This window comes from Haliaeetus leucocephalus, unplaced genomic scaffold, assembly GCF_000737465.1.
Source record: "Haliaeetus leucocephalus isolate CR32 unplaced genomic scaffold, Haliaeetus_leucocephalus-4.0 Scaffold340, whole genome shotgun sequence".
Taxonomy (NCBI): domain Eukaryota; kingdom Metazoa; phylum Chordata; class Aves; order Accipitriformes; family Accipitridae; genus Haliaeetus; species Haliaeetus leucocephalus.
In genome coordinates, this window is record NW_010972776.1 from 1,003,939 (window position 1) to 1,023,022 (window position 19,084).

Consider the following 19,084-nt stretch of genomic DNA (forward strand, 5'->3'; position numbering starts at 1 on the left):
AGAGAGGGGGAGACAGACAGAGAAAAGTGATTAATATGCGTGTGTGTGTGTGTGCTTAGCATGTGTCTGCCGTTAATGTATGTGTGAGCATGTGCATGTGCACCAGTCACTTGGGGGCTACACATCTGCGCATGCGAGTGTGCTGCCTGGATGTACTGGGGCTCGCGGTGTGCCTTTGCCAGGTGTCAAAATGCACCTAGCAAACGGAGAGGAACAGGCAGAAATTTCAGTGTGAAGATCAGGGCTGCGTGGACGTGAACTTGAGGCAGGCATCTTGGCATATTAAGCGTACGTGAGTGTGGTTTGTATGTCTTCAGTCCACCCGTCTCGTGGCAGCGTGCAGTTCCCTTGCTGGTGGGGAAGACAGTTTCTTTTCCATCCCTGCAGATCTGCTGGCGCGGGGATGCTCCTGTGCCAGGTCCTCGCAGGCAGCGCCGGTGACGAGCCCCGTGTGCCAGGGCAGCTCAGCGGGACGGCGAAGGTGGCCGTTCCCTCTGGCGCTTTACAACGGCTGGCAGCACGTCCTCTGCAGGGATGTGCAGCCCCAACTGTCCCTGCTCTTTCATTTTGCTTTATTAAACTTCCTTGAAGAGGCACCTTCTCCGAGCGTGCAAGATGCCCTGAGCCTGCTTTTGGATTAGGAGGTGATTACAGAGCTGCAGTGGCACGCACCAGGATGGCCCGCACCAAATGAGCTTATGGGGTCAATCACATTCCCACCACCGACTCCAACCACTTCAGAAGATGCCGTGATATCAGCTCCCACCTTCTGCGAGGAGCCCGTTCCCAGGCAGGGATTAGAGCCTCCGCGGTGGATGCGTGGCCGTCCGCAGGCGCGCTGCTTCGCCTGCTTTGCTACCTTTCCTTTTTTATCATTGGAGAGCAGGAAAAAAATTGCTCTGTGGCAAACTCATGCCGTGAGCTCAATGTAGGGCTGGTTACAGCTTCCCCACTTCTGCAGCCAGCAGGAGCCAGCGGCCCCATCCCACCCCCGGGACGTAAATCCCACACAATTTCTGCAGGCGCACCAGGCAGAGAGCAAACATGCCTGGGAGCTTGTGGGACCTTGCCTTCACTCTGGCCATCCCTGGGGAGGTGTGCAGAGAAATTTCAAATCATCCCGCAGAGTGATAGCAAGGCAGGGAGGATGGCAAGAAAAACCCAGACCAAACCATGTTCCTCTGCCCACAGCCATTAACTCCCTTCTCCCAAGCAATCGGCTGCCGAGACTGTCCAGGAGACACTGGCAGGAGCCCTCTGAAAACCGTAAATGCTGGAAGGTCTGGCGTTACACCCAACCTGTCCCAAGGTGCTGATAAATTCTCTGTTACCACCATCCTGTACTCACAACTCAGGTTTCAGAGCTGAAAAGTGCCACTTTGGCCGTTCTGGGTATTACTGCAAATAGGAAGCTGGAGGTGGGAGAACGAACTAATGGGGTGTAAAGATTCAGGGGAGACAAGCATTGCAAAATGTTCTTCCACTCCTGGCACTGACAACCCCCCCCGCCCCGACCTGTGCTGCTGCTGCCACTGCCCCCCATTTCCTTGCACCCCACTCCCCGCATCCAGACCTTATGGTTCTCTCATTTCTGGCCCTCTCTTTTAAAAAAAATTCCGATCCAGTCCATGATTTCTGTGTTACTGTTTAGTCGTATTGTAAAGGGGGTGGAAATCGGAAACTCTGATTCACCAGGATCTTTGCACAGAAACTTTACACGCTGGAACAATTAATTATCCGTTAAAACCTTTGTCTGTGTTCATCTTATTGTTCCAGACTCTTATTGAAGCCACTCAGCGAAACAATCGGTCTGCCAGCATTCAAGTGTGGTTAATCAACTAACAAGCTTATAAATACAATAGATACAGCAACAAGTTGCTCTCCGAGAGCGCTGTTGCCGAAGGGTCTCAAGCCACTTCAGAAAATGTCAAATTAGCCATGGCTCTCACTGCTCTGCGGGTCGGTGAAGCGGCATCTCTTCTTCCTACAGCTGGGAAGCTGGGCGAGACCATGATGTTTGGAGACGTGCCATTAAAACGCTTCCTCCTCCAAGCTCCGAGAATCCCAGCTGCAAAGGTGGAGGACACATGGGTGCCCAGGTCGCTCCGGGCGGATGGGCAGGGCAGCCTGCCCCGACACGGAGGATGCTTCGGGGTAACACAGAGGTATGAGGCAGATTTAATGGGGCAAAGCTCTGCTGAGGAACCGGGAAAATTTCAACTTTTTTGAGGTTAGAGGTGACGCTTGTGCCTTGGAAAGTTGCTTCTGCATCTGCTGTGTGGATAAAGTCTGGGAAAGTGGTGTTTTAAGGGAAGCAGGTGGAGGCATGATGTCTTTGAGGATATGTTTAATGATAGAAATTTTCTCTCAGTTGTATTTAGGCCATAATTACAGGGGCCATAAAGGTATTTATTTCCTGACGATTAATGGCAGGCCAAGGAGAAAACTCTCTCATCAACGCTGTTATAAGCTTTCAGGAATTGCACGTGGGCACATGCACTCAGCCTCTTGAGCACCCTTTGCTGTTCACACGAGGATGGAGAAGGTCAGGAGACAAAGCCACAGAAGTTGGAAAGCTTAGGCTAAGATCAGAACTGACAAAGAACAACATATTTAATTGTAAGGGTGGATGAAGGGGCCTTTAAGTGAGCATCAGCCAAACTTAGAGCTTTCATTGCAGTTTTTTCAGTCATGTCTAATTGGCCTTACAGTGCCAATCACCTTACGGACTTCATGTGCCCATGGACCATCTTCCTGCCCCAGCTGCGGCATGGGTGAGTATGTCCCATGGTGGGCAAAGGCTGCTGGAAAAAGGGCTCCTCTCGCATGCCTGTATAACACAGAAATGGCCATGAGTTCCTCAAAGGCTCTGGGCTGACAGGGTTGAACAACGGAAAACGAGAGATAAAGACCTCGAAAGCCACCTCAGGCTTAGGCTCCCAAACCCATAACTTTTTCCTGGCATTTATGCCACAAACTCCCCAGCCTCTGCAGCACTCAGAGCAGCAGAGATAAGAGCACCTGTCAACTTCAAGAGCCTCAAACAGATAAGCATCTCGCTTTGAACTAGCAGATAAACCTACAAGCTCGGAAGGATATATCGCCAGAGCATCTGAGCAAGCCTGGTCCAGAGCCTGGCCATACAGATGTCTCTTCAGAGAAGCGCACATGGGCTGTCACGCAGTGTCCTGTGCAGATGACCCGTGCAAGCCATCTTCCCTCGTGCTGCACCATCGTTCCTACCCCCTCCCCTTGATGGGATGGAGGGCAAGCTCTGAGCACAAGGGAGTCACGGCTCTCCTCACTTGTCCCGTCTTGACCTGCCTCTGGCTCTCACCTCCCTCCCCTCTCCCATCACATGCTCTGTGTGTAAAAGTCAAAAGTCATATCTAGGAGAAAAAGAAAACTACAGTGCTGATACCATTTGTGTCGTTCTCTGTTTGGAGCTGCTCAGTCTGGGACTTTATCAGCCAGAAGCAGCACTAAGTCTGTGGCAGAAGCATCTGCCACCCTCCCTCCATCTCCTTTTGAAAGCTGCTGGGAAGGAAAAAACAAACAAACAAATCCTTCCTTCTGCCCTGCACACCGGCAGAGGTGCGGTGAGGGGTGGGCTGCTGAGACCCCAGCCCAGCCATGGGAACACGACAAGGACAGAGAGGGAAAAACTGGCATTCCCCTGCCCTCCAGTCCTGGCAGAGCCACGGTCCGTCACCTCCGCACTGGCTCCTTCAGCTGACGGGGGATTTCTGTGCTGGGGGCAGGTTTGCAGGTCTTGCTAGCTGTATAAATGAGCAAATAAAATGAACATTAACAACTTCAGCGCAGTTATCGCAGTTTCCTGTCCCAGGTAATTACTGCGGTTTGTGTGTAGCAATGGTTATTTACTGTGTTTATACAGCAGAAAAGGTGAGTGGCACTGCGCAGTCAAAAATTATTACCGGGACATAAAAATGTCTTCAGCCATTAAAGCGGTGACATTTCTATTTAAGTTTGCCGTTCTGCCCAGGCCAGAGGGAAGGCTTTAGGGTTTAGCACCACAAGTCCCCTCTTGTCCCGGCGGTTCAGCCCCAGCCCTGGGGATGGTGACTCCTGTCCCCGGGTCCCCGGGGTCGGAGCACACAGACCTGCGAGGGCTCGCTGGTGGAGGCTGGAACAAATTTGCTGACTCTGGGAGCGTTTTGTGTTGATGTTTCAGCTCTGTTCATTAATGAGGGAAGAAACACTTCTCCCTGAACTGCCCTCCCCCCATTTCCAGGCCAGGTGTAGACATGATTTATTGCATTGTTTAGTCATTATTCTCAGTTACCCAATTATGTTTTTTAAAGTTAAAAATGCAAGATCTTTGTTGTGGCTGCATCTGGGGATTCTGCAGCATCTGGAAGATGGTAAGAAAAAAAAACAGAGGAAACCAAGAACAACAACACCAGCAGCTTCTTGTGTGCTACCTTTTAGCGTATCTCACCACTGGATCGCAGTTGGGGGGATGATAGTGCTCCCCTTGCCTTGACCCCACGCATTTCCCCAGTGGGTGCCAGAAGCCCGGGCTGACAGCAGTCTGCAGTGGCGCTGTGAGATTCTGGTGCATTTGTTACTACTTAGCAAAAAGCTTCTGTTATTGCATAAAGCCAGAATAATCGCCAGGGAGATTTCAGCACAAGACAGATAACACTTTGGCTCTGCTGACTCTAACACTTCGCAATGCTAACTTTTCTAACTGTGCCATAGTGGGTCATAGACACTGAATTTTACCTGCAAGGATGGCTTACTTTGTTATGGCTGAAGACAGCAGAGACTCCAGCTTCCCACTGTGTCCCTCCATTTACAGAGCACAGCCTTAGAGTAGCCAGTTCCCAAAGGAGGATGACCTTGGAAAGCCATGCTGTAAGCTCAGCCCTTGAGCAGTCGGCTTCTGGGAGGCTCAGATGTCCATAACCTCAGGACAGCATCCTTGCCCCAAGTTATTCCACCCCTGGTTGAAATCAGGTCTCTAAGTTTTCACGGGGCTGGGGCTGGAAGGGATTAGCAGTCTCCCCACATGTAGCACGGGCAGCAGCGTGATACCTGGTTGCTCTACAAACATATTCCTTTGTGCATTTGGATGACAGGGCTCCATCATGGAGCCTGCCGTCCTGTAACGAACTCCTGCTGGACTGAAATCTTCCTCTGAGGTCCTGGCTGAGGGCCTTAAAACTTTTTCTGAAGATTTCTAGTTCCCAAAGCTAAAGTCACTGCTAGATCCATGTTTAGTTAGACAGGGAATTGCAGACAGATTGCAACTCTTGTACATCCTGATCCCAACTCCAAAGAAGTGGATTTGCCTCTGCATGCCTCCTGCCCAGGCTGCAATCCGTGCACTCTCACTGGGATGTAAGTCCCTCTTTCCGCTGCGCAGGGGATGCCTGGAGAACCAGCTCAGTGGGCTCACTTGGCAAAAGCACCAGGAGCTCTGGGTCTGCTTGCATGGGAGGTGGAATTACAGAACAGATTAAAACAGATCCCTAAAGTCTGTCCAAATGGGAGAAAGACTCTGGTTGCTCTAACTAGCAGTGGTAAGGATGTCAGTACTTAGATCTACACCTCATATTTAAAATCCAGCAGGGAAAGGCACAAAGAAAACTATTGCAAGTGTGCACTGCGGGTCAGAAGCTGACACCAGCGTTTCAGAGGTACCCGAAGGCCCTGGACCCCCATCTCAGCCCCAGCAGTGGTGGCCAAGCATCGCCCCGGCTCTCCCGCAGCCCCTTGGGGCACAGAGCCGTGGGTCGGACGAGCAGCCCAGCCAAGCAGACGCGCAGCAGAAGAGCCGTCCAGAGCTGCCCGCGCCGCGGCTCACCTGCCGGGCTGCCTGGCTCTGCCGGCTTCAGCCCGCGACGCTGCTGGCACAGACTGATGGATGAGGAGATCTCTAGCTCCTACTTTTAAAAGCAGCTGAATTAATTAAAGACGCACAGGCAATGGTAAGATAGTCCGGAGGGGAGAATAATGGAACTGACTTGCTTGTGTTGGTATTTTTGCCTCTAATCTTCCATTGCGTTCTTGCTGCTCAGGCGTTCCTTAGGTGCAGGATTATTTTTGCCTGTTTGCTGATGCACAGATTCCTCCCTGCCTGTTTCCAGGTCAGGTCCCAGCACACGCTGGAGCTCTCCACCCCTTCTCTGCGCTTTCATCTTCCCAGCCCAGTCCCTACCTGCCTCCTCTCCTGATTTTCCCCCCTTGGCTCCCCCTTAGCGTGATGGCAAACGCTCGGAGGGCTGCAAGGGGAGCAGGAGCCCCAGCCGGCCAGCTCCCACCACCTCCACCGCCTTCTCCGACACCACCATGTTAGTGTCCAGGCTCCCGGTGCTTTCTGTGCCAGAAATCAGGTGAAACACTGGCTGCTGCTAACGCAGGGAGGCTTCAGCAGGGTTCCTTGCCAGCACGAGGCTCCGGTTAAATAGCATCTTAGATTAATATGTTTGGAGTGGTATGGAAATGTGGGTTTTTTCCAATTCTGTGCCTTCCCCAGGTCTCGGCATGTTCTGCTTCCCCTGCCATCGCCCTGGTGAGCTGAAAATGTCACCCCTGCCACCAAAACCACGTGTGCCTGCAGAGCGAAATGAAGCACCTAATTAGGAGGGAAAAAAGATGTTTTTTTCCTGCCTAACCACATCATACCCCCAGAAGTCGGCAATTGATCAGCTCTGTCAATAAGTGCAGAGACCAGCGTCTTCGTTCACAGCCTCTTTACAATTGTAAATGGGCTAAAACTAAATAAAAGAACCCTAAATCATCTAAATTAAAGCTCTGAGGACAGTGCAGTGCCACAGTCTCATAGCAAATAATCACAATACCACAGGTTTTTTTTCAGCCCTGATGCCAAATTTTGGCAGGAACCCATTTCTCTTGGGTTAGCTGGGAAGTGAGTGGATTTGGGAAGCTGCAGAAATCTCTTGGATATTGTACCCTGGCGATTTAACAACGGAGGGTGGCAGAAGCCTGAGCTGGGTTCAACGTTGTCCTTGTCACACTCCAAGTGGCAGGAATCTTCTGGCTTTGTCTCATTTGGTGAGCCACGACAAGATCCTTCACTTTTCTGCCTGCATTTGCCTACCACTAGTGATTGCAATAAGGTTGAGCTTTTTACTCCTGGTGCCTTGGACATCCTTTACTCTGCAGAGGGGTGAAATACCCTTGCCGTAACCTGCACTACACTGAAATGAGCCTATGGCAGGGGGGGTGGTGGTGGTATGTCTGTCTGTCCGTCTGTGTCTTTTTGCTTTAAGTGCGGCTGCTCCTGCAAGACGAGCACAAGCCAACCGGCAGCTTCGAGCCAGCTCCCCCATGTAACCAGGGGATGAGCCGGTGAGCACCAGGTCACACATGGGGAGAAAAATGGTGAAACAATGAACTCTGCAAATGGTCCCCTGGAGATACAACCGTCAGAACAGGCTGCTCTGGGGAACCACAGTCAGCAGCCTCCCTTTGTGGCTGTCTTTTCCTTCCAGCGTCCCAGACTCATCCCTCCTCTGGCAGCAAGGTGAGAAATAATTTCAGTAATGTCAAACCTAACCCTCCTTCAAACATATTTCAAATCCAGGAGTATTTATTTCCCTCCTCTCTGAGGGACAAGCTGTACTCGCTTCTGAACGTTCACGCAGACTTTGTGAATGGCAGCAGAAACTCTGACCCTAAACTGAAAATATTCCCATCTATGCAATCCACAGCTCCCCCAAGGAACTGATGCAACCATTTCTTACTCATTCCCCAATTACCTTATTACTCCTGCAAGAGCTGGAAAGCCTGTCCTTTCAGGAATGTTGGCCAATCCCCATCCTGAGGGAAAGTCCTGAGGGGATTCTCAGTATCAGGCATTTTCCCTCAATTTGGTAATTCTCTACTAAATGGGGTTTCTTTCAGGTGCTATTTATGCAGGAACAAAAATGTTCATTATGCTGATCACTGAGATGAGAGATAAAATATTACCTAGGAAACACAGATTTTGCAATGACATATCAGACGTTCCAGCTCATGTTTCTGCAGAGAAAGGGGCACCGTGCACACGTAACATGCATGGAGGTGGCAACACCTCTGAAACCAATTTTTTCTGTCTTTGCTCAGTAAGAAGGGCTTCTGCAGCAAGTGCCAGTTCACAAACGAAAAAAAAATTTAAATACCTCCATCTTTGACTGTTTTTGCTTAATTTGTAATCCAGGGTTTGATTTATTAGGTACTGAGCCATTGGCTGTGCTGAGCTGCAGGGAGATGTAGTTGCCCTGGAGGTCTCCTGGCCGGGAAGAGCCTCTGCGGGCGGGTGGAGGGACAAGGGTTTCGCAGTTGCCCAAGAACATCTGATGACACAAAGTGAGAAAAGAGAGGGGTTGCTCAAGGGGCTTGGAGAGGACTGGTGAAATTAAATCCAGCAAAAGCAAATTAGGAATGAATGTCAGGGAAAAAAAAAAAAAAAAAAAATTCCTTCCTATGATTCTTGTTGAACTGGAATCGTTTCCCAAATGAATCAGGGACAAACTGTGCCATGGGCTGCCTTGGACAATAGGGAACAATTTAACAGTGGCTTCAGGCTTCCCTGGTCAAAGCCGAGAGACCCTGCGCCCTTTGCAATCTGCAGATCTCTTCAACAACAGGGTGGGATCTCTCGGGTGTCCCTGGGTCTGCCCCTGCCCGCACGGCTCGGTTCGGCTCAGCTCAGCTCAGCTCGGCACAGCCCGAGGATGCTCAGAAGGAGCAGGAGGACAGATCTCTCACACCGTAAGATGCCCAGGCTGCTGGGGAACCCAGCATCCAGCCAAACCTGCCCAACTCCCAACGTCATTAAGGCATCGCTGCTTGAGATTTCAGGCTTCCAACACTGCAGCTACACTTCAGCCAGGGACACTAGGGCTCACTAGCTGACTTTGGTAACATAGCAGTTTTGCTAGAGAGGGCACAAGATGACTTCTACCAGGGCGAATGGACAGACAGACGTGTAAGGGATTTTTTTTTTTCCTTTTTTTTCTGTTGCTGTAACTGATTTTTGAAGGCCTCTTCACAATTGCAACAGAGCAGCCCCAGGAGGCAGACAAGGCTGGTCACAGCCCTGGAGCCAAGGAAAATCTCTGCCTGCATCGACCCAAGCTGAGCACAGAAAGCAGTGCGCTTTTCAAGCTTTCCTTAGATTTGTCCCCCCCACCCCCTGCTTCTGTTTTTGAGGAAAAAGAGGTAGGTGAAGGGAGAAATGCTTAAAAAAAAAAAAAAGACAAGGAGGTGGGAAGAAAATAGAAGCTAGTCACTTGTTAGGAGAAATCCAAAATAAATGGGACACCATCCAGACTCTTCAAACCAGAAATGTGACCTAATTTTCCTTTCCAGCGACGTGCAGGCTGCCTCCCCCCAGCAAGAGCTCTCTGCTCAGCAGCAACCGCCCGGCCATCGGTCCTGGGGACCCCCCCAGCTGCCAGGAGCCTGATTCTGCACCTGGCAGCACCCGGCAGCCGTGTGCATGGGCAAGCCTGCAGCAAAGCAGCCCCTGATGCCCGGGGAGAGCACGGCCAAATGCCACCGAAGCCAACAGGGCAGGAAAAAATAAATAAATAAATAAATAAATAAATTGAACTATGCTGAATCCCTTCATGGCAAATACAGGGGAAGGAGCGGCCACGAGTCACAGGTGAATGATTTCGGCTGTTGGCTCCGCAGTTGGGGGTGCAGAGGGGGAGCAAAGAGGAGGCAATTTCCTCCTGCTTGTTCTTGGCATCTGAACATGGGAACTAACAGGGCTGTGGCGACCCTGCTGCCGGCAGGTGAGAGTGGGTCTGGCAAAGGGCTCCCACCCCTCTGCACTGAGAGATAGCGCACAGAATAGCTGTGCTTTATTTTTCTTAAGAACAAGAAGTGCAAATAATAATTGTATTGCATTGTGCAAATAGCAGAACAAACAAAATCCTCAACTTGATAGGAGTATGGGTTGTTGTAACTAGGAAAAAAAAAGATCAAAAACATGTCACACAGGAAAAAGGGTTTCCATTCACAAAGAAATCATTATGGTTAATTTAATTCATTGTAGCATTTAATATAGAAAAGCTTTTCTACAGAGACTGGGAAAAAAGCCAACATTTATATATAAATGGGTTTTATTTTAAAAGCTAATGCAGTGGGCAGGATGCTTCAGGGTTATTTTCTCTCCCTCTTTCTTTCAGTGCATATGCAAAGCTGGTATTGTATCCAAAAAACAAGGAATTTGCTGCTATCTAAAGTTTACAAATTGCTTTTTTTCAAAAGCACAATTTCATATTCCTTAGAAATGTAAATGATGGGGTTTTTATCTCCTAGCTTTCCTTTCTTTCTATTTTTTTTAAAGTTACTTATATTAGTATCCAAGGCACTGATTTGCAGAATGGGCTTTAAATATCCTCCCACTGTAATCAGCGCAGACATCGGCTGCCATTCATGTGAATGCTTGACAGCACCAGCTCTTAAAAAGAGATGCATTTTCCGAAATGGCTGAAACGCAGTTAACCTGAGCATGTTCCTGGAGCGCGCCGGAGAAGGGCATTTGCCATCAGAGAGTTATAACAAGAATCAGCTGTATTTGTGCAAGGGACAGATGGTTAGTGCATAACTGGTCTGATCAAATACCTTCAGCCATAAAACTGCAGGGGAAGGAAACATATGGTATTACCCACTTGTGCTTTACCATGTGCCGGCTGGACAGATACCTCCAGTGCTCGAAGTGCTTCGGCATGTGCTCGGGCTTACTCGTGTGAGCAGCGCCTTTGGTTTGCATGCAGAAACCAGCAAGTGCTGGGAACCGGGCTCGGGTCACACAGGTTTCCCCCATCCGACGCGCAGGCAGAGCCTCCCCCCTGCACCGCCTGCCATGCCCACGGCTCCGTGCCCCCGGCAGTCCTTGGCCGAGCCGCTCCGGCGGCTGTGGAGCTGGTGGTCAGTGCATGGTCTAATTGCCGTTTCGTGGTTGTTCTCGGTTTGAGGTGGAGCCAGGCTGGAAAGCCTCGCTGAGCCGGCTCTGCTCTCTCGCGCCCGAGGAGCACAGGGTGAAGCCCTCCCGAGCGGCAGCTCCTCCACGTCCCCAGGCAGGCATCTCTGTGCTTTGCTAGCCTTTTTGGCTTTCCCAGTTTCTACCCTGATTTTCCCTTGCTGTCATTTAAGCCCATTATTTCCAGGTCCATAATGGGTAGAACGATTCACTCCCTCTCTTCTTCAGCATCCTTTGACGTATTTGAAGACCACCATCTCATCTACTCTCAGATCTACCCTCTCTCAAGAGACTCAAATCTTTCAGCACAGGCCATGTTTCTGAGACCTCCTAATGGCTCTCGCTGTTCCCTCCTTGACACTACCTGCATCCTCCTCACCCCAGCAGGCAACTGGTGCAGGTGGCAACTCAGCCCTTAAAGGTCCTTGGCACCTCTGCATCTCCTGCCAGGGCAGGATCCCAGCTGGATCTTTACGTTCCTTCCCTTCCTCTAAGATACTCCATTAGGGGATGTCAAACTATTCAGAAATATCAACAAATGCAGCCACATCACATCTGTGGAGCAGGGAAAATTATCCCACTGAGGAAGGAGCTCAGCAGAAAACCAAGCAACAGCAAGGTGAAACAACTTGACCAAGGTCACCTAGAAGTGGGGAATGCCAGCCAGTGCACTCCTCAAAAACCTCACGCTTTAATATATACCTCTAATCATCCCTTTGCAGAAATAGCTATTTTCTTTGTAAAATGCCAACTGCTATTAAATCCCTCCCTGGACTTCTTAGCCCTGAAATTGCATATGTTACCCTCTACTGGTGCTTGGGGCTTTGTTCTGGTTGTATCAGCTGGCAAGACAATTCTCCTCATTTGGAAGCATTTGCATAAAGCCAACGTTGATTGCTGATGAGTTTAGTCTCCACTGCGACTCCGACTTGAGCACCTGTTCTTCAGGCCTGGGCTTGTTTCTGCTGCAGTCAAAGGCAGCTTGGCCATTAACTTCAAAGCACACAGGATAGGGCCCTCTATCAAAGCAAATGAAATGCAAAGTTTGGAAAGCATGCTGGAACCGCTACGTTTTTACCCAGATCCCTGATTTATTACCCCCAATGTCTGTAACTGTTCAGGACCGGAGTTCCTGTTCAGACCTATACTTTTCTACGCCAGTAGCTTTGGCTTTTCAGCAAGAAAGCTTTCTCACTGGATTATGCAAATACACGGTGCATTGTCATTCTCTGTTTGCGTTAAGTTCACCTACCCTCTGGTTTGATTAATATACCCTCTCCCCCACATGCTTGCTCTAATATGTTTGTTTTAGGGATGGGCAAATGAGCTGGGAATAAGAAAAATGAAATTGAACCTTCACCCAAAACTTGAAGTGGGTGGTTTGGAAAAAAAAAGACACAACAGAATGAATAAGTCTTTGAACCACACAAATAGTTCCCTTGTTGGTGCAGGAGAGGCAGTCTAGGCCCCAAGATGATGAAATACCATGTCCTTTACTGTTTCCAGAAACACTCCATTCGGCTCGCCGCAGATCCTACCCCCAGGCCAGTCTCTTGCAGCGGGATCGGTGTTGGCGGGGAGGCTGTAACCGGCCCAGGATGCTGCCAGTGGTTCGAGCCCAAAGCGATGCAGACCTGCTTTGAGCACAGCGCACGAGCTTGTGCTTCAGCTGCAGCGGCCGCTCCAGCCCCAGCCCTGGGATGCGGTTTCAAGGCGCACACAGCCGGTGATGCAGGCTGCTCAGAAAAAGCAAAAAAAACCTGCTCTGGAGAGCCCTGTCTCTTGGGATTGATGCTAGGCAATCCCAAGCCCCCAAATCAGCTTGGAGAAACACCTCGGAAGCCCTATGTAGTGCAGGACTGCAGAGAACCAGAGTGCTGCAGCAGGGACCGGGGGCTCTGGCACAACCATGCCGGGATAGCTGGGTACCGGTGCTGGCCTGGCGGCCCCATGGGATGGGCAGTTTGGGGTGCTGCAGACCACAGCAGTCTGGTTTCCCTGAGCAGAGCTGCCTTGCAAAGGCAGGCAGGCAGGAGCCTGGGCCAAAACCGCTTTGTCCCATGCGGGGATGAACGCAGAGCCCGTGGCACGGGCCATCACCGTCCCGGCCGAAGCCGGGCACTGCTGGAGGGATTGCGCCAAGATGCGCGCGCCGCGGGCGCGTGGCGGCTTGCCAAATTGCTGGTCACATCTCCCGTTTTAAGTCGCACTGTGATTTGTTTGGAAGAACCTGTCAGAGGCTGGCAGGTTTCCCACCGCTGATGAAAGGAGCTAAGGATGTCTGAGAGCTTCACAAGGTGATACAGCCATTAAGGCATCATGACAGACTTAGCACAGAGGCACTAAAAACACACCGAGATTGGCAGCTCCAGTGCCTCAAACTAAACAAGAAATGCAAAATAAACTGAAGGGTGTGTGAGCACGCTCGCGTGTGTGTGTGCATGCTCGGGAAGTCAGCATCTCTTCTCTTCTCACTTCCCCTGACAGCTCTGAACTTGAAGTAAGATGTAAGCAAACAGAAAGAGTGCAAGACTTCGTTCGTGGTCCTGTTCATGAATTATAAAGGGCCATTCATAGACGTGCTTTTATTCTCTTTTAAATGAATTTTGCGCTGCTGAAAGGCAGGCTGACAGCCGCGGAGACGGAAGCCCTCTGTTTATCCTCGGTGCAGGTACAGCCCAGGTGAAGGGGTTGCAACCTCCCCTCTGCAACTCCTGCCTGTCACAGCAGCAGCGTCCCAGGAGGGCACCAGCACCCGGCTGGGCCTCGGACCTGGACTTGCCTGCGCAGGGTGCAGGGTGCAGCACAGGGTTGCAGGTTGCAGTGCAGGGGTGCAGGGTGCAGCATAGGGGTGCAGGATACAGTGCAGGGGTGCAGGATGCAGTGCAGGGGTGCAGGGTGCAGTGCACAGTGCAGCACAGGGTTGCAAGGTGCAGCACAGGGTTGCAAGGTGCAGCGCAGGGTTGCAGGGTGCAGTGCAGGGTTGCAGGGTGCAGCTCAAGCTAGCTGCTTGGGAGATCTTTTCCCAGCCAACACAGGCAGCAGCAGCGGCTAAGACAGGCTTTGGAGCTTTGGCACCATGCTGGCTAAGAAAGGTCTCCCACCACACTCTTGTTTTGCTGCAAATGGCACCTCCAAAAACCGGAGGAAGGAGCGAAGCCCACAGGTTACTCTCTTTCCCCTCATCACAGCTCAGATCTGCGCTTGAGAGCCTTCTCTTGCAACACAGAGCAGAGCTTTTCTCCCTGGCCATCCTCGCTGCGGAGGTGCGAGGTCCCCAGGGAGGCTGTGTGCGGTGAGGAGCATCCCAGCCCTGTAGCAAGAGAGAGGAGCAAACAGAATGACTGGAGGTTTGGGGGAAATCCAGTGCTGCTGATCTCCAGCATCCCAAATGAGGCCACTGTGACAGTGGCTTGGCAATTAGGTTGTTATTGTTTGTTTAAGGAGATAAATTAATCCCTTTTCTTTGCATTATGGCTTTCCAGCCTGTAGGGAGGGCACTTAGCATTTTGGCTTTTATCTGTACGTTTGCAGCCTAAACACTTCCTAGGGGTGGAAAGAAAGAAGTGGAGCCTATCTGGTCATCTTTCTTCTCCTGGGGAGTGAGACAGCTCAGAAAAGCACCAGGGATCCTGAGCATCGAACTCACTTTCCCTCACCAAGGCTGTCCAGGCAGAGCAACTCTGCCCCCAGCTCCAGGTCCCTGTGCCATCCCACGCGTGATGGGCAATGCCTCCTCCTCCCCGTGCCCCCGCAGGGAGCAGGCACATGGAGGGCACCGAGAGCTCACGTCACTTTTATACCTTGGCTAAACATCTCACTGCGGGCAATGTTTGTCATCCGAGCAGCTCATCCTTATTCATTTCAACAAAGTCTTTGCTTAAACAATATCCTGCAATGGTGAACTTCCTATGTATTGTTAAAATACCAGGTCCTTCGTCTGCCTGAAGTGGCTTCCCTTTTAATTTCATTGAGTGCTCTCTCACTGTTGAATTAGATCAAAAGTGAAGCGAAACCCGGCTGACGTCCTTAGCCTCATTTATCTTTTATACTCGCAGCACATTCGCTCTCGCGCCTTCTCCCTTCGGGAGGTCTCTGCTTTTAACCTCCGTGGGTCTGGCTCCTGCCCCTCTGGGCACCCCCGGACTGCGCCGTCAGCTGCCAGGCTGAGGTGAGCCTGTGGCACATCAGCCTGAGAAACTAAAAGACATTAGGCTGGGGTTTTCTGCAGCAGCCTGGGCAGCTGAGCTGCAGGCTGAGAGCTCCTGAAGAGCTCATCTTGGTGGCTCTTGGGAGACAGGGGGAAGAAATCCTGTCTCCACAAAACTACCCAACCTGTTGCTCTCACAAGACTTTTGCCGTGCAAATGATTTATGAATGTAGGTCCTAATTGTTGCAGGTGGGGTTTGAATAAAAATCTGCTCCATGCCCTGAGTAGGGTCATGCTGGTAGCATCTAGTGCTGGATCCAGAGCACCTCTCGGCTCACCCAGGCTTGGGGGATGTGTGCGGCTGTGCCTGCTTTCTCCAGGGACCCAGCCCAAGGCACACCAACCTGATGCTCTGATTAAACCATTTGAGACACATTTCCCGAGCCTCCCGCAAAGCAGTTGCTTCGTGCGAGTGAAGACAGCAGGAAACACAGGACAAGACGGTGGGAGCGATGCAGGGAGATGGGCACAGGGCTCACGGGCAGGAAAGGGAAAAAAGAGGTTCCCACCCCCGGTCTCCCTGCAGCCGGGGCTGGATCCGCTCCCCCTGACCTGTCCCGGGGCATCCAATAAAGGGGGAATTACAGGGCTGAAGTGCCACACTATGCAAAAAGGAAGCATTAGCTAAACATTCCTGGCCCCCACCCCCCAGCCATAATTAATAAACTCAAAGGAAATTAAACCACAAGAAGAAAAATATCAAAACAACCAAACAAACAGAACCAACCCAAACTGCATCACGTGAGGCATGGGGGGAAGCAGGCACCGACTGCCCAGTGAGACCGTCAGAGGTAATTGCAGTCACAGGGCGAGAGGCTAAAACAGCATGAAATGAATCAGTTTAACAGATATTAAATTTGCAAGCCCCGGGCGACAGGACTCCATTCAGTTTATTTGCATTAATCAGGTCAGGGGAGTAACCTTGTTTTTTTTCTTCCAGGAGATATCATCAGCCTTTATTTGTTTCTCATGTGAAAGTATCACAACGGATAAACACAACCTGGGAGAGAGCTGTGAAGCCTGTGCTGCACCTCACCCTTGCCGGGAAGACCAGCTCAGCCTCTGCCTAACTAAGCCACGGCTTGCTGGTGCCGTGGACCATATTGTGGCAGGACCTCTTACAAAACCAGGAGACCGTAACTTTGAGTTGGAGTGAGTAAGCAGCCACCACACCAGCACACAAATAGCTTCTCGCCTGCTGATGCCTCTCAGGTCCCCCTTGCTGCAGTGGTGCAGGGCCGGCGTAAGGGAAGTTTCTTTAGCCTAGCAAGTGCTTGGGCAGAAAAGCTGCTGAGGGCTTCCCACAAAGTTGGGAACAACCAAGACAGTATCAGTGCCATGGGAAATAACTGTGTAAGCAAGTGACTCCATCATTTATGGAGACTTGTGCTTGTTGCAGTACATACGGTAATGGCCCTGGTAGAGCCTGACGTGGAAGGGAAGAGAGCTAGTCCTTTCAAATGATGCTCCAAGAGCATCAGCCTTTGGGCCCAGTTGCGTCAGGGGGAGCACTGGCAGTTGGATTTACACCTCATCAGCCACGTTCAGCTGTTGCAGGATGAACGTGGTTCTCCAGGACATGTGGACTGTGGTCAGCCTGTGCAAACAACAGCACCGGTGTGACGTGGGAACGGCAAAGCCCCATGGCATCACTGCCCCCTCCCTGGCGATTCCTTTTCTCCGGGAGCCCATGCTCACTGGGTCCGTGTTTCACTGAGATGTCCCCACTGGGGATCCTGCAGGGACGCTCTGTGCCGAGGCCATGAGGTGCGAGGTGTTCCGTCCCCAGATGGGGCAGGCGCAGGAGGGGGCACATCCCTGGGGTACCTGAGGCTGCTCCCAAATGGTCAGGGGCAGAGCATTGACAGCTCCCAGGCTGCATTTGAAAGAGAGCAGTCTCCCCATCCTTCTTTTACCTCCTAAAGCTAAAGTTTCAGTTTGGAAGACAGCTCTCCTCCTAACTCCCTGGCAGTCCTGTGGACATGGGCACAGACCTCCTTTTCCCCAGCTCCTCCAGATTGATGCTTGACACTTGCAGTAAGTTTTCCAGTGGCTGGCAGGCAGTTTGACTCTGTCCAACACACACACGTTTTGATCCAGAAATGCACAAGCCTGTGTTATATGTACACGCATGTGTGTGCATGTGCTGTCTGGGCATGCAGGGGCATTATACTTGATAGTGTCTGAGATGTGTCAGCCTTTCCCGGGAATACACTAAGGGTAAATTTAGCTCTGTGTGTGTGTGTGTGTACATGTGTCAGGGAGACAGACAGTATGTGATGGTGTGTGCCTCCGTGCTTATATCCACTGCTTCATAAGCTGATATGAAGTTGACATCTACCCTGAGGGGTATATTTAAAGAAATAAGAATATAATTTTCCAAGTGATATGGATTTGAGAGTCATGAAGAGGAGCGGAGGGCTCTGGCACACAGACCACAAGCAAAGGGAGCTCCAGTGCGGGAAGATGCACTGTACAGCGGTGGCAGGGAGGATGGACTTGTCACGTGTCATGGAAAAGTCCTCTTCCATGCAGCATTTGAAATGCCTGTCAGCCACGCACTGCTATCCTTACGGGTCTGCTGTGGGGATTGCGCAGGCTCGTGAGTGCAAATGAGGATTGTGGGTCTGTTTTGGGATCTGCCTGCCTGTTTCTGGGGAGCGGTACTGTCCGGTCTCAACCCTCCCCTGGACAGAGTGCAAGAAATGGATTTCTCAGATGCTGCTGCTCCACATTTTTGCCCCTTTGCATGACCCACAGTAGCTGCCCCAGCCCTTAACCAGCAGGATGCTGGTGGGTACAGGCGGAGGAGTGAAGCGGTGATGGGATAAGGAGCCCCTAAACAGCAAGGGACCCCTCTTCCCACAGCACTCCTCCAGCATCCAGATGCTGCATCCCCAGCCTGGCCACCGGCACGGGCGAGAGAGAGTCTATCTCCTGTTTGCTTTTCAGTGCTCAGGGTATGGAGGTGAAGGCATTGCCTGTGTAATCAGGCAACAGCTCTTCCCACCCGCTTTGCACACCCTGTTCCGTGAGCAGGAGGCGGGCGATGCTGTGGGGGGGAAGGAGAGCTGGATCTGCCATCTCAGCTCCTCCACCCCGGCAGCTGCTTCCTCGCACTTCTGCCAGCTGCTGAGCTCCCTGCCGCAGAGCTTTGTCTCCAAATAGGGGATTATAATACATCTCATTTAGGCACTCCAGTATAATCTACTTGGCTTTTGCACATCCATACATCCTGCATTAGGTTGCCCCCTCATTTTATTATTTTACAAACAGTCCTTTCTCCTATGCAGACTGTTATGGAGCTAGGACGGCTGTTGGATTGGGATGGAAGAACATGGTGGCCTTAGTTTAGGCTATGAGTGAAATGGGTTGGGGCTCACCATCACCTTTATCTGTACTTTTAAGCGATAATGACTTGGTAAGTAGCGGGGTGCCTGGTCTGGAGGAGTGGAAGCCATAGGCACAGACAGTGTCCCAGCTGTGATCTAGTGAGGATGTTAGGAAGCAGGGTCAGACTGCTTTTTACACTAACATACTTTTAACCACTACTGCTCCCACCTGAATTTCACAAAATAACTGGTTGTCTTCTTCAAAGAACAAGAAAGAAAGAAAAAAAAAGAAAAAAAGAATTAATTCCTCCCAGTTGCAAAGAAGGCTCTAGGGATTTAATCTAGATTTCCATTTGTATGTGCTATTACTTCAGTCATTGCCTTCCATTTCCTACAATTTGATCATAAACTTCCCTGGTTTTAGTGACCTGGAATTGGCTGGCAATCTAAACCTTCCTGCACCGCCAAGGGAAGTGTTCATCAACACGGCACACAGCTGTTCTCCCCAGACACAGGCTGGCACTGCTGCCCAGCAGGGACAAATGTAAGCGCCTCGTCCAAGCGTGCTGGAGC